The sequence below is a fragment of the Pipistrellus kuhlii genome, unplaced genomic scaffold, assembly GCF_014108245.1.
Source record: "Pipistrellus kuhlii isolate mPipKuh1 unplaced genomic scaffold, mPipKuh1.p scaffold_m20_p_13, whole genome shotgun sequence".
In the NCBI taxonomy this organism is placed as follows: domain Eukaryota; kingdom Metazoa; phylum Chordata; class Mammalia; order Chiroptera; family Vespertilionidae; genus Pipistrellus; species Pipistrellus kuhlii.
In genome coordinates, this window is record NW_023425438.1 from 2,252,501 (window position 1) to 2,265,415 (window position 12,915).

The window sequence follows — 12,915 nt, forward strand, 5'->3', positions numbered from 1 at the left end:
GTTGGAGGACTGGTCGGTGTAGGATGAAGAAAATCAGGAGTTCCCTTGTGCTGGCTTAAGATGCATTTTGTTTCAGGAGGGAGCTCACGCACTGGACAGCACAAAGGAAAGGTAATAAAGCAGCCAGGGGTACCGAGCCCCCGCTGCGGGCCAGGTCTGTGCGGAGTGCCTTCCATGCACGTTCCCGCCCGCACGGGAGCCCGGGGGTTATGTGACTATAAAGCCTCCCCTCTCACCACTTCCAGCGCTGCCTCCCACTCTCCTGGCCTTGGTCTATGCACCCGAGAAAAGGATCGGGCAGACGCTAGACCAGACCCTCTCACAGAACCCTCTCAACAGGGAGCTTTTGTGAAATTTCTGAGGCCAACCTCTCACTACAAGTTGTTGCTAAAATAGAAAACCCAGGTGTTTAGGTGCGATCCTTGCTTACTTAAACCATCAACCCATTGTATGCAGCTGGGACTAATGTCACCCTAAGGTATTGTCCATGACTGACCAGACAGCTAGCGTCTCTCATCTCTGGGAACCAATGCCAGTAGCTTCTGTTTTGGTCAGACAAACAGCTCAGCAGCCTGGAGCTGTCCTGGGTGTGGCCTGGTGGATGTGGCCTGGCAGGTGTGGCCTGGCAGGTGTGGCCTGGCGGGTGAGTACGCGCTCGGGGCAGGCACCAAGTCTCTAGCTCCACTCTGGTTGGCATGGTGACATGGAGCCAGCCTTCACTTGATCCCCCCTTCCTTTTCACTCTACTATCTCTCTGTGAGATCTCGCCCCAGAAGGACAGAGAGATCCCGGGGGCCAGGCTGATGTTAGGGGAGAACAAGCAAGTCTTTGTGGGCCGTCAAGAGGCTGAGGCCAGGCCGGGCTCCCGGGCAGCACACAGAGGGCCTGTGCTCACTCCCTCGCCAGGAGCAGTCCTGACGTGGGGACCTCCCTATCCGTGTCCTGAGTCCTCTTCCTCCCCCGGCACCAGAGCTGGGCCACGTGGAGGGATCTGCACCTGGTGCCTGCCGGCATTTCACACCGAAAAGTCTTAATGCACAACTAACCTGCACCAAAACCAAAACACCCCTGTCCTCTCTTTCAGGATGATGATGGATTTCTCCTCCTTTTCTCTTGGTCCCCTTTCTCTTCTGCTCATTCACACCACCATGGGGTCAGAGAAGAGCTCAACTCAAATTAGTTAATTTAACTATTTGCAGTCCCTGTTGGGAACAAGGTGGGAACATGAGGGGGTGGCTATGAATGGATTTTTATTTTATTTATTTATTTATTTATTTATTAATATATTTTTTATTGATTTTGTACAGAGAGGAAGGGAGAGAGATAGAGAGTTAGAAACATTGATGAGAGAGAGTCATCAATCAGCTGCCTCTTGTACACCCCCTATTGGGGATATGCCTGCAACCAAGGTACATGCCCTTGACCAGAATGGAACCCGGGACCCTTCAGTCCCCAAGCCGATGCTCTATCCATTGAGCCAAACCAGTTTCGGCTATGAATGGATTTTTTAAAGGCAGAGTTGAGGCATTATCTGTGCACGACAACCACTCTGGCTACTTCCTCCCCACCAGCATCACAGAGAATTGAGTGTTGGCCCTTGTTTGTAGAATGCTGTTCACACTAGTAGCATCTCTCTCCCAGAACCCAACTCCTAAACATCCTTCAATGCCCAGCTCATCAGCCCCTCTTGGAAGCTATCCCTGACTTCCCTGGGCAGAGAGCATGCTCCTTTGCTGCATCTACATCGCTCTGTTCAGGCCCAAACTCTTGCTCTCTGTCCACTCCTATGAGTTTGGCTCCTTCCGGCCCCCACAAGCTAATGCACTCCTTGAGGGGCGGCCCATGCTTGATTGTGTCTTGATGTTCCAGGCCTCACCCAGTGTCTGGGCTAAGATAGGTCCTCAGATTTTCTCTACTTAAGGAATCCATTCCTTTCTAGAGAACGCTCCTATTTCTGTATTCAGCAGAGAGAGGGCTAAGAAATGGATATTACCATCCACTTTCTCACCAGGAGAAAGCACATCAAGAGCGACATCCCATGGTTCCTACTGGAACAGCAGGGCCCTTTGTCAGCCACGCTCACCCGTCAGAAACAAGGCTCGTGCTCCAACCATCTCCTAGCAATTCAGTACCAAGACTGCCCATGAAGCGCTGTTCACCGTGAGCACTCATGAGGGCACTCAGTGCTGGACGTGCCCTAGATCCATCTGCTCCCAATGGACATCCCATTCAGCCCGTCTGGATTAACCTCCTTTACAGCTGAGGAAACCGTGGTCTTGTAACATTAGAAGGAATGGGTGTAACCCAAGCCCTTGAAGGAACCGGGGGTCAAAAAAAAATTAGACCCTTCGCTTCGTAAAACTCCAACTGTATGTTGTCCTGGCCGTCCATCAATCTTTGCTTAAGAAACGGTTCACAGCGCCGAGCTGTCCCCAGGACACGCTCAATCCTCTTGGCCTGACATTCAAGGTTCCAGCTTCTCACTCCGCATGCGTCCCCCCATCTCTCAGAGTCTCCTCACGGCACATTCCTCAGCTACAGTGAATGGCTGCGCACGGGGCCTCCCAGGGGCAGCCTTGTGTACGCCTCCCCTCTGCCCGCATGCCCCACCCTGAGGGTTCCCACCCTCCCTGCTGTTCACCTGCCCGGTGAGCCCTCAAGTCTGGGATGCAGTGGAGGTAGTGTGTCTCTAGGCAGCTTCCCAGGTTCTGCTCCTCAGTGTGGGTCGGGGACCCCTCCTCTGGGCTCCCGCACACCCGCTCGTACACAACGCTGGCACGTGTGTGTTGTCTAGTCACTCGTTGGTCTCCCAATAATATCACAAACAAATGGAGGGCAGGGGCTGAATCTAATCACGCTGACCCCCAGTGGCTAGCAATGGTGCTGACATGCAACAGGCACTCGAATGTTTGCTGAGTGAACTGATCTGCCCTCTCCCCAGAAGCCAAGACTTGGCAGTGGTCTAGGTGAACGGATTCCAAGAGAATCGGTAGCCGGGACCAGTGGGAGGTTCCAATGGAAAATTCCCACTCCAGCAGATCTGTCTCACAACGACCATGTCAGGACAGCTGCTCACTTCAACCCCGTTTACCAATGCGACTTCCCCAAGCAGCTCTGTACCAGCGCCAGTCCACAGGCCCCCTTGCGTGGCACCAAGTCTCATCCATCTCCAGAGTCTCAGTAACTAAAACTTGGAGAGAAAAGCACACCCACCCTTATGTCTGCGGAGGATGCCTTAGGGATGGGGCCCTGGCTCAGGTCCTCAGATAACGGCTAGACCAGGGAGGCTTCCCTGAGCCTTAGAGAAGGGGAATCCCTGTTCTCCCAGCCTGAATAGACTTATTTATTTACCGCACTTACTGCTGCCTGAGATAAGGTATGTGTGCCTGCTTCCCTGCTGACGATCCCTTGATTTGAATGGAATGCAAGCTCCAGGAGACATAATGCACCCCAAACACCAAGGCTACCTGCCAAGCAGCCCATGCCCCATAAACGTCTGTGGAAAGCCTGGATGGCCGCATGAATGAATGGCCCCAGAGCTGACAGACACGGGAGAAAGCCCCCGTCATGGCCCTGGAGGAACACATCCTTGAAGCGAACTCCTACTGAGCGCCAGGCCAGGAGGCCTGCCTCAGGTGAACGGATGCCAGCGGCCAGGACATCCCCCCGGGTTTTGAGCCTCCGCTCGTCTAAAAGAAAAGGGGCTGTGGGAGGGAGTTGATGTTCATCTAACACCTTGAGTGAAAAGGATGGGGCAAGAGGCTGGGAGAGGAGCAGGCCCTGACGTGGGGTAGAGCAGAGCACGCCGCCCCCCGTGGCGGGGCTAAGGGCATGCGGACCAGAGTGCAGGCGAGAGAAGGCTGCCGTGGAGGACAAGCTCTGAAACCAAAAGCCTGGGGCCAGCTTCTCTCTCCTGCAGCTGCCTGGGACTTTCCGTGTGTGCGCCAGGCCCGCCCGAGGATGAACTCATCGCTAGGGTCACTGTGCCGTCCTCCCGCCTGAAGTGCTCCTCCTCCTTCTAGACACCTGAAGGCTCCCTGAGAACAAAAACGAAAGCCCGAGGCGCAAATGGAACCCCTGGAGGAGAACAGCGATATTGAAACAGTTCGAAGTAAGGCTGGGTGGGAGCGAAGCTAACCTTTTCTGAGGTCTAATATAAGGAAGAGACAAAGCTAACGTGTTATGTCCGTTGACTGTCGCCGTAAGTCTACAAATTAGACCGCCCTGTCCCGCCCCGCAGATGGGGAAACAGAAGGTTGGGGATTTAGAAAGGTTTTGGCCAAACCAGTGAGCTCACAAATAGCAGAACTGAAATTCGAAGGCTGCCTCATTCCGAAACTGAGCTTGGCTCTCTCCCAGGGAGCCCCGTGAGGAAGAGGAACCACAGAAAGAAAAGGGAGCGCCAGGTCCACCTCCCTCCCCAGCAGCAAATGAGGCTCTGGCGTGAGGAGCGGCGTGGGATCAAAGGATGCTGGGGCCTCGGGATTGGGAAACCCCCTTAGAAATCACCTGCCTTACCTTCCATACTGGGCTCAGCTTTAGGTTTCGGGGTTTAAGGAAACTCAAGATAGCTAGATGAAAAAGACAACGTTTAGGAGGGAGGATGGCAGAAGGCAACAACCAGCCAGAAGTGAGGGGCAGCAGGCGTGGGGCCAGCCGGGTGTCTCGGCACCTCCTGAGTAATTCCTGACCCTGGAAGGGGGTCCCTGGGCCAGCCAAGAGGAGCTGTGTTAACATGGCGGCACCCAGCGCGGAACACTCAGGAGGACTTTGGTCATCAAGAAGGAATGTCAGTTCCTGTCAGGTCCAAGTTCAAGGAAGAAGTTCAAGCAGATGTGACCCTCCCTTTGTAGATAAGAAGAAGGGTGTCCACCATTCCACCGACCAGGAGGAGGTGAGGAGCAGGGAGGTAACAGAGAGCCCAGGTGGTGGCGGTGAGGGAAGAGGACGAGGGAGCAGTGACCTGAGGCTCATGCCCCGTGCGCTCTCGGACGACAAGTTCACGAGCTGAATTTGTCTCTAACACTGTCTCAGCGAGCAAGATGCCAGCCAGACCTCCACCAAGACCTACGTTCTCCTCAGGCTGGCGACTGAAGGACTGCTCCTCCTGCTTGGCTGGACGGGCAGAAAGGAACCCCCATGTGCTTGATCCAATGTGGATTCTGAAAGAACAAAGCAGCCCAAACCAGCTGGGATACTCTCTCCCCCTGCACACGGTTCAAAACCACACAAACACCCAAACGTCTCACGCTAGCTTCCCCTCAGGAAGCATTTATGGAACCCGGAACCTTCAACCATGTCAACATCGCAGCTACCCCTAAATGCACGTCGATTCTCAATGAGGTCCTTGCTGTTTTGCTTTTTTATTTTTTCTTGTACAGGCACGTGAGATTAGGACGCACGGCTTACAATCGGAGATGACAGATCTGGTGACATGACTCTCAGGCCAGGGGCACTGATCACCCATTCCCCCCAGAAAGCACTGGGCATCGCTGTACAGCCTGCCCCCCCCCCGGGCTCCCCCCCCCCCCCCGCCCCCTGGCAGCTGTGTCTCACCTGGAGAGGGCTCTTGGGAGTCAGCTCACCCGTCCAGGCTGATGGGACGGACCAGCAGAGCAGCCCTCGGCCACACAAGTCTGGCTCCCGGGTCAGGGCTGCGGCCCCCTGGAGTCCGGGGTTCCTCTGTTCTTAAGTGAGTGGCAATCTGCTGGAAGGAATGCAAGTCACGTCACTGAGAGGCCATTTCCTGTGCTCCTCTCTCAACAATACTTTTTTTTAAGGAGAGCAGAGAGTCCCCGAGTCTCAGGTTCCCAGACTGAGAGAAGCCCGCAGTAACCCTGCCTCATGCGTGCGTCCCATGACTGAGAGACTGGGGTGCAGAGAAGCCTCGCTCGGGGGTTCAGCGATTTGGACGAGGAGCCCAGAGGAGCAGGAGTCTTGGACTCTCTGGCCTTTGGAGTTTCTTAAAAGTAGTGCCTGCGCTGGCTGACTCCTCAAACAACTGGTCATTGACCCAGAATGCAAAGACTTTATTATTATTTTTTTAACAGATTTTCAGAAAGAGCAGTGGTGTGTTTTCCAGATCGCTGTCTGCGTTGTTTTTGCAGTTTTACCCTGGGAGCTAAGTCAGTAAAACGGCCCCTGCCAGGCATGTGGTTGGTGGCTCTCCCTGTTTCCCTTGGACAAATATTGTGGTGGGACCGCGTGCCCAGGGGCCCAGGGGGTGGGGAGTGGGTGGGAGGGGCAGGGATAGGCATGGGAGCACCAGCTGGTAGGTCTCTCGGTGGGTCTCTCTCTGTCTCTCCCCTCCTTCTCGCTCTGTCTCTCCCCTCCTTCTCACTCTGTCTCCTCTCTCTCTCTCTCTCTCTCTCTCTCTCTCTCTCTCTCTCTCTCTCTCCCCTCTCCACCCCCCATGGCATGCCTGATTAGGTGATTTATCTGGCTACTGTACTTCTGGAGAGCCATTTCCCTGAGCACAAAACCAAAACCAAAACACAGAGCTGCATTTGTTAAGCAAATACTATCTGCCAGGCGCGCCCTGTGATCTCACAGATGCATTTCCCTCATTTCTCCCCATGAATACCATCGGCCTCACTTTCCCAAAGGTCAGGGAGCCAGAAAGATCCGCAGAATCACCAGAAGAATCATTCATAAACTCCTGTCTCCCTCCACACCTAGGCTGTGTCCATCGACACTTGCGCGTATTTACTCGGCCAAAACACCGGGAGTTCCGCAGTGTTAGTTTGGACGCAGGAGGGTGCAAGTTGGAAGCTCTAAACTGCTGCGAGGGCATGAAGAATTGTCTTAGGAGATTCTCTTTCAGGCCGTGCTCTGGGGCCCGCTTCCTGCTTGCTCCCCGCCGGGGCTCACGTGCCCCAAGAGGCCGGGCCCCCTGGCTCGGGCTCTGAGCAGCAGGCAGAGGGCTGGTGGGTCAGGAAATCATGATTATCAACGCACTCTGCTTGTTCCTGTTCTCAGGCTACAGGACAGGGCTGAGAGATGGGGCTGGGGTGGAGAAAGAGGAAGAAAAAACAGGAAGTGGGGGCGGAGGAAATGATAGAGAAAACACTGCGAGTCTGAAAAGTCCTGGGCCTGGTGAGATTCTGAGCCGGCGTCCATGGGGTTGGCTCTGCGTTTGGGGGCAGCGGGCCATGGTGGCAGCGGGGAGGGCCTGGGGTCAGTGCCTGTGACATCTCCAGCCCAGGGCACGGCCCCAGAGACGGCGCCCTGGCACAGGCATTGTCTCCCACAAGCACTTGGTGCCCACAAAGAATAGACCGCCCAAAAGAAGAATTCCCAAAGAAGAATCCCGGTAAGGCCGTGTCCCTCACCTCTTGGCTGTGGCTGAGAGCCCAGTGCGCCCACAGGGACCTGGAATCGAGAGAGGAGCCGTTGAGGTGAGGGGTCTCGGGGGTGTCATTCTCCCCATCCCCCCGCCACTCTCCTTCTCAAATGCTCCCTAACGTATAACCTGCTCTCAGTATGCACGATTGGGACTGGGTCCACCTGCCGGGGCCCAGCCATAGCCCCGCTTCCTTCTACCACAAAGCTAAGCGGGCCAGGCCAGAGGAAGGCAAGTCGCCTCGGGACCTGCCTCTAAGCACCTGCAGTCTCCTATGTCCATGGTGTCCACTTCACTTGCTTATGGACTCTTACAGGAGTCCCCCACTGCCAATGGGCATCGTAATGATGGTAAGCAGAACAACCACAAAAATAGATAAGCCTGGTGATCGCTAGTCACACAAATAGACAAACCCAATGATAGCTAGTCACGCAAATCAACAAGCCTATGGTTGATCACCATGCTGCAACGCAAATACTGCTGAGTGGAGACTTAGAGCCTCCCCATGGCCAGGAGGGCGGGGGCTCCGGCCCCAGAGGCCACCATGCAGCACTCCCTCCCAAGCAGTGGCAGCAGCGGGCAAAGGAAAGGGTGAGGCACAGGAGGGCAGACCGTGGGAAGAAGTCAGGAATAGCAGGCAGAGGAGGGAGGCTCCAGTGGGGACATGGAGAGCTGCTGAGCCCATAGGAGAGGGAATTTGTCCCCAGTCCCCTGGGTGGCAGCACCCCCAATTCCTTCTCACCTGCCCCCACTCTTCAACACTCCCTGCTCCCCTACACCCCCCAGCCCCCTAAGGGAGTCAACCAGCTCCAGTCAGTGACATCTGTATGGCTTGGTGGTGGGAGGGAGGAGGGAGGAGGCTAGGCTGGGGAGGGCACACGGAGGGTCGAGATGACAGTCCTCGGTGAGGAGAAGGGCTGGTGCCTTGGGAATCCATCCCCGTGTCAGAGGGGAACGGACCCACTGGGCAGGAGGGTGGCCATGATGTTGTCCCACCTCAAACACTGCACATGCTCCCAGGTCACACATGCTCCCAGGTCACACACACTCACAGGTCACACACACATGCTCACAGTCACACACACGCTCCCAGGTCACACACACTCCCAGATCACACACACGCTCCCAGGTCACACACTCTCACAGGTCACACACACACTCTCACAGGTCTCACACACACTCCCAGATCACACACACACTCCCAGGTCACACACTCTCACAGGTCACATTCTCTCCCAGGTTGCACACATTCTCACAGATCACACACACACTCCCAGGTCACACACTCTCACAGGTTGCACACACGTTCACAGGTCACACCCACTCTCACAAGTCACACACACTCCCAAGTCACACACACTCTCACAGGTCATACACACTCTCACAGGTCACACACACTTCCGGGTCGCACACATTCACAGCGACACCAGCTCTGGTTTCAGCCTCATGAAGGCCTGGGAGCAGGACAGCACAGAAATCACCTCTCACCACTTCAGAGGCGGGAGATTAAAGCTTCAATAATAACAGTCACGGAGTAATAATAATAATAATGACAGTGATGCCATCTGTGGCAGCCTATTATGTGCCAGGAAACAAGTCCTTAGTAATTACACCCACTCAGTGACGGCCTTGTCATTACTCCTCATTTGTAGCTGAGCTACACTAAGTAATTGCCCTGGTCTGAAAGCCAGCTGTATGAGCCGGGAGCTGCTGTACGTTCTGTGGTCTGTGTGACATTTTGTCCCACGATGTCACCACCTGTGCAGTGACTCAGTGACATGCCTTACCCATGACCATGCAGTGGTGCCGGCCCACAGCCGGCTGCTGCGCCGTCGGCAGCACGGGTCCAGGTTTTTGCCTGAGGATGTTATCCCCGTGGCATCTGCACTCGGGCAGGAGCCTGGTCGCATACAATTCGAGCAACCGTGGGATTCACCATCTAAGTGCTTGTGGGAGTGGAAAGCAAACCATGAAGGCCCATGGGACAACAGGCATGAGCCAGGACGGTCGCAGGCACCCAGGACAGGAGGGCACCCTGATGTCACCCACAGCCCCGGGGGCCAGTTATGCTTGTGCTGCTGTGTCGGGAGAGAACTGACCTGGCAATCCCCAGCTTTCCAACCCACACACACATTCCTTAATATTAATTAATTTTTATTAATTTCAGAGAGGAAGGGAGTGAGAGAGAAATATCAGTGATGAGAGAGAATCATTGATCGGCTGCCTCCTGCACGTCCCACACTGGGGATCGAGCCTGCAACCTGGGCATGTGCCCTGACCGGGCATTGAACCCTGAGCACCTGGTTCATAGGTCAATGCTCAACCACTGAGTCACAGCTGGGCAATAATAGATTTCAAAAGGCTCGGTGCTCCCCTACCGAGGACAGCTGGAGACTGCAGGCCACCGACAGGACACAAGACCGTTTCCTCAAGGGGCAGCATGCTGTGAGGACAGGCCTGGCCTTTCTCCACCGCCAGTAGGCACTGACCCTGCCGGAGGGCACGGAGTGGGCCCTCTGGACGGGCCTCTCCCCTTTCACGCAGGGAGGACGGAGGCAGCACGTAAAGCCAGTTTTTGTTTTACTTATTCCCTCAGCACCTGCCTTCTTAGGAATCCCTGCCCAAGGAGAGGAAGACCCTGCCTTCTTTTGACTCACACTCTCCCACCAGTTCAGGTAAAGGAAATGCTAACAAGAAACTGTGGGGCTCCGTCCACTGCTGGAGAGACCCTGGCATTCACTGAATCACAGAGCATGACAGGACATCTAGGTTCCTGACAGCTCTGCCAGGCTCAGGGCCTGAGGGCCCAGGGGCACCTGGAGGGGGCCCTCCTCCCGAAGACAGATAAGCCAGGCCCCTTATCTGTTCCGTGCAGGAGCTTCTACCAGCGGTCATATTTGGTAAGTAGGTAAGACCCTTTTCCCAAATTAGGTCACGTCCACCGGCCGTAGTGGTTGGGGCATGGACTCACCTTTGGGGGTGGGGCACCATTCAACCCACTCCCTCTATGAGTATCACGATAACGACTATTATCATCCCTCACGTTACTCAGGAGACACCTCCATTCTGGAAAAGGGAAGGGACTTGTTTAATGCCACTCAGCACGCAGGTGGAGAAGCCAGGACTGGGACGCAGGTCTCCCCACCGGGTCAGCGTGCTGGTTGCCCATCAGGGTCTTCCATGTCAGCGTGCTGGGAGCCCATGGTGGGAACCTGTCCTGGGAGCAGCCTAGCAACCTGACGGGGCCGACCAGAATGGCCTGGGCTCGGCGATCCAAAACTGTCAGGGGTCAAGAAGCGGGTGACGGTGGTGGCACTGAGGAATGCCACTCTTTCTCACTGGGCAGTGCCTATGGCCGGGCACGTGACTGTCTCCCTCGGCTCTCACATGGGTGCTGCTGAAATGAGGGCACGCCAGCTAGCCACATCTCACAGATAAGCAGCTGGAGAGTGAGTCACAGAGGCCGGGGGTCCAGCCCACGGTTAACAGCACATGCTTATAAGCGTTGGTCGTGGAGCACACAACTGAACCCAAGTTCAATCTCATGGCGCTCACCCCAACTCTAGCCATGGAGGGTCCGTCCATCACACCAGATAGGGCGTCTGACCCAGGCAGGAGGGCAGTGGCCAGTGGCAGGACCAGAGCCAGGGTCTCTGCTCCGAAGCTCACACTGACTCCATTTCCCAGAGCAGTGGTTCAACGTGGGGTCTGACCTCTGTCCCACCTACACAGCCAAGAGGGTGAGCGCCCCCATGTGTGTGGCCAGGGACACAGGTCAAACTGGCTGAGGGATTGGGGAAACGATGTGCCAGGCCCGAGGCCTGCTTTCTGTCCGAGGCAGGATTTCGGTGTGGGTGTCATCAGGCCCTCCTCTGGGCTGGGAGCAGGGACTCGTTAGAAATCAAATGAGATGAGTCTCCTCCTCCCTCTGACAGTCCTCCTCTCTCTGACAGCCCCGAACATCACGGCGAGGACATCACAGTCAGCCTGGGGCCTTCCGTGCTCACTCCCCTCTTCCCAGGGCTTCGATTTCAGGGGTATTGCTGTCACAGCTCAACAGGCTGGAGTCTGAGGCGTCGGCGGCCCGCTGCCTGGTCTCCTCCTGGCAGGCAGCAATCAGATGGACAAATCGCCTGTTATACAAACAGTGCTGGGAATGGAGAGGGCAGCTCAGGAACAGGCAATAATGTGGCAATCACTGTGGAAGGTGTCGGACAGGTACCAGCCTCATCAGGGGGGTCACTTTGTAATGCATACCAATGTCTAATTGCTAGGTTGTACACCTGAAGCGAGTATCATATCGTATGTTAACTGTAATTGAAAAATAAAAATTAAAAAACGGGAAAGACAGAAATGAACACGGTTCCAGCTGCAGAGGCCCTGTGGGACCACAAGCCAGGACCAGGGCTTGTGAGAGCAGGAAGGCTCCACAGGGAGGCGGGGAGACCTGGGTCTGCCCCCAGAGGGGCCTTGGCTGGGAAATGCGACCTGTCGTCCCTCATTCCTTCTCTTGGATCATCAGATGCAAAGTCTGTCCAACTGGCCTCACCATGATGGCAGGCCGCTGTGGGCTACTCTGAAGACCCAGTGAGCTTTCTCCTCTAACGTGCAGTAGCTCTTGAGGGTCGTGTTCCTCTCTGCCCATGGATGGGAAGTTTCCCAAGAGGAGGCGAATGTCTTACTTATCCAGAGCCCCGCACACATGATGGGTGCAGGGTGGGATCTGTAAAACCCGGCTTCCTGGAAGGCAGTGAGCGGCTCAGTGTGCCAGGAGGGCAGAGGAGGTGCAGGGACACAGCCGAGAAAGAGGCTGGTGAGAGACTGGGCCCGCGGCTGCCCAGGATGCCCTCAGGTAGCTAGAGTACCCAGTGCTCCTGTCAGGATTAGTGGGAGGATGGGCTGTGGAAGGAGCTTGGGGCCTCAAGACCAATGCCTCTCTGAGTCCTGGCTGCGCCATCTCTATGAGGGGAGCAATAGCTCCATGTCAGGGTCCTTAGGGTTATCCCAATATTAAATGTGGCCAGTGCAGTTCTTGGTACCTATTTGAACTTCAGCAAATATAATATAACGGCCCCTGAAAAACATGCTGAGCAGCAGGATAGAAAGCGCTGACCTGGACTGTCAGGGTAGATGATGGCTGTGGAAGTTCAAGGTCAGAGCTGCCCAGGAATAGGAGACTAAGAAATGGAGGCCTGGCCGGATTGCTCTGGGCACAATCTGAGGGCCAGTCTGCCTGCAGCCATTTGTGGCCCAAGTTCCCGCCGATGCTGGCGTGTTCCAGAGACTTGCAAACACTGGCAGTGCCCATGTACCCAACCAGGCGGGTCTCCCTCGGCAACACCACCCAAGTGCCACAAACCACCTGGAGCTCCCTGCAGCCCCTGGCCCACGGTACCACGGACAAGAGCCACCTCTGGGTGGCTTACACTGGATGTTCTTCTGTGAAGACCCATTGGCCCCTAAGGCTGGTGGATGGCAAAACACTGCAGCTTGAAAAGCAGGCAATCTGGGCTCCTGTTTCAGCTTTGACCTTAAAAATTCTTTTTTTTTTTTTAATTTTTATTAATTGATTG

At 55.4% G+C, this 12,915-nt stretch overlaps 1 protein-coding gene across 4 annotated transcripts in view; it reads right to left on the minus strand.

Annotated features, from left to right (window-relative positions):
* The window catches only part of CYRIA (CYFIP related Rac1 interactor A), a 78,304-nt gene that overhangs the window by 32,583 nt on the left and 32,806 nt on the right, over nt 1-12,915 (minus strand). The window contains exons 1-2 of one of the 4 annotated variants that reach the window (XM_045580479.1): nt 7,332-7,354; nt 5,557-5,704 (exon numbers count right to left, since the gene is read on the minus strand). The exons of 1 other annotated variant lie outside the window; for it this stretch is intronic. The gene's annotated coding sequence lies outside the window, so the exon portion shown is untranslated. Of the gene's footprint in view, nt 1-5,556; nt 5,708-7,331; nt 7,355-12,915 lie in introns of those variants that run through there. 2 more of the 4 variants (XM_036434646.2, XM_045580478.1) reach the window with 2 other exon arrangements.